Source organism: Nematolebias whitei, chromosome 13 (assembly GCF_014905685.2).
Source record: "Nematolebias whitei isolate Nwh7 chromosome 13, NemWhi1, whole genome shotgun sequence".
Lineage (NCBI taxonomy): Eukaryota > Metazoa > Chordata > Actinopteri > Cyprinodontiformes > Rivulidae > Nematolebias > Nematolebias whitei.
This window is the reverse complement of record NC_056510.1, coordinates 2,728,899-2,731,620: the sequence shown is the minus strand read 5'-3', so window position 1 is coordinate 2,731,620 and position 2,722 is coordinate 2,728,899. Positions and strand designations below refer to the sequence as shown.

Sequence of the window (2,722 nt, the reverse complement as noted above, 5' to 3'; positions counted from 1 at the left end):
AGATAGATAGATAGATAGATAGATAGATAAATAGATAGATAGATAGATAGATAGATAGATAGATAGATAGATAGATAGATAGATAGATAGATAGATAGATAGATAGATAGATAGATAGATAGATAGATGGATGGATGGATGGATGGATGGATGGATGGATGGATGGATGGATGTTAAACACTGAACCAAAATGGAAGAAACATTTTCTTTAAAAAATCCTGTTTTTTTTGTTAATTCTAATACGTCTTGTTTTTGGTCTGTATGAATTCTCAAACTGCCCTCTGTGTCCTTAAAAGAAGCTAAAACCGAACACGATGAGAAACATAACTGAGTCTAAGAAACAGAAGAAGTAAAAAAAGAAAGAGTTGAATTAACACTTCGGGGGAGTAGTGCAAAACCAAAATGATTAATTGAAATCTTTGCGTGGGAGTTTTCACACATGACAATACATTCCCCAAAACACAAGTGTTGTGTTAAACCTTTGATTAATGCTTTGTTTAAATGTTTTAGTCTTTTTGTTTCTGCGTGGAATGAATTCTGACAGCTGAACTGCTAATCTCTTTATAACTGTGATGAGAGAATTGCGGGTGTAAAAAGCCACATTGATCAGACCCAGGATCATGTTCTAGATGATATAACTCATCACGTGAACATGGACATTACTCTATGTAGTTTCTTTGTGTGGGATCATCTGTGTCTGAGATTTGTACCTCAGCTTCAGCAAATACAGAAAACATTTTAAAATAATTCTGTAATAATTTCAACAAAATATCATGAAATAATAAATAACGTAACTTCAAACCCACTGTAAAGCATACGACACATTAGTATTATTATTATTATTTAACCTTTATTTGTACAGGTAGTCTCACTGAGTCATGAGGACTCATTCTTAAGAAAGATCTGTTTTAGACGGACAACAATATACAAGAATAAAAAGCAATTAAAATAAGATATTGTTATAAAAACACTTGCTGTTAGCTGCATGGTCTTATTTGCAGTATGGTACTGCCAACAGTGTGGCTCTGTCAGCAGCGTGGTCCCGTCTGCAACATGGTTCTGTCAGCAGCATGATGATAGTATAATGACTGTGGCAACGGACAATGACTGTCCTCAAGATCTGGGTCCGGCAGACACAGAACATTCAAAGTTCCCTGCAAAACCAAACTGTTCCGTGGAGTTCGGTCCATGCAGGCAGATGGAGGATCATGGAGACGGACCCATAACAGACCGGAGCCTGAGCCCGAGGTGGGAATGAGGCCGGAGAGTGAGGTTCTGGTGGAATGAACTGGGCTGCAGATGGACTGCGTAGGTCTCAAGAGAATTTCCAGTGGATCAGAGCGGCTCGGAGAGCGGTGGGTCTTATCGAACCATCCTGCCGCACCCGTGCATCGTTCCACCCTCCGCAGCCCATCTCCCTTCCTCTGCTCCTCCTTGGTAGCTAATGATATACGCCTGGTGACAAACTATTATTCAGCAATCTATAGCAATGGCTGGGACAAGCAAAGACCTAGTATAACCTTGATTTGTACAAGTTCAAGTTCAAGCAGGTTTATTGTCATTTCACCACATGTGGTACATGAGGTGGAATGAAATTATGTGCACAGGGTCCCAGTTACATCCAACAATAGCAAGTGTAAAAAGAAACAGCATATAAGGATCCAAGATATACACCAAGATATACGTTAAACGAACGCTAAAAGATCTAAAATATACGCCAAACACAATCAATGACAAACAATACGGCGTAACAACAGCAGCCGAACATGAGTCTGTGGTGAGCAGATGGGTACAAACGAATACAGCAGCATGAAATAATCAGCAGCATGAGATCAGCAGCATGGATAATCAGCAGCACATATCACCAGGCAAAATTTGTGACCTTGAACTTGAAGCTGGGGCGATGAAAAGTCTTCACAACCCTCCGTCTGACGATGCAGAAGTTTATCGAATTTCATCAAATTATCTTGAACTGGTCAACAATTATATAATAATTATTATTATTATAACATGGGAAAACATTTACGGAACTCTAGGTTTTATCTTTAAATGTGTTGTTGAATTTAAACAACTAACAATGTCAAATTATTTTTACGTTTTGCGCATGGCATTATTAAACAATAATTACAGCTTTTGGGTTTAAATTGATTTTCAGTATACTTTTGCATCATTCACATATGCATGTTTTTCATGCCAGGAGGGGAGGAGCTTATGTCTATCTCCAGTGATTGTTGGGGGAGGCGGGGTCAATTTAAAGTTACCAACTAACCGAGTGTGTGCGTTTTTATTTCGTGAGAAGAAACTGGAGTAGCCAGAAAAAAGACGCACGCAAAATAATAAAATAGTACAGATGCCATAAAAGATGCATCGAAGAAGAGTAAAATGTTTAGAAAGAAAGAGTGGCAGCGTTACCATGGTAACATATATAAGGTGGCAGCATAGAAAACGTCATGCAGGACGACCAGCAGCAGGAAGACAAAGAACTCGAGCTTGTTGGAAGGAGGTACAGCTCACTCAGGGACAGCAACAAAAAATAAATGAAATGTCTCAAAACATTTTGCTTTTAAATAAATAGTTCAAACTGCGCTTTGTTGCCTGTTGTACTGAAGGGCCAAACTGTAGACTTAACGAGTTTTATGGGTCAACAAGGACACAGCCGATCCAAAGGTAGGCAGAAATACTGTACGTGTGTGTGTGTGTGTGTGTGTGTGTGTGTGTGTGT

General features: G+C 39.0%; 1 protein-coding gene across 2 annotated transcripts in view; it reads left to right on the top strand.

Moving 5' to 3' along the window:
- Nucleotides 1–2,722, top strand: part of LOC119419464 (cytochrome P450 2J6) — a gene marked incomplete in the record, with an annotated part of 21,347 nt that overhangs the window by 6,677 nt on the left and 11,948 nt on the right.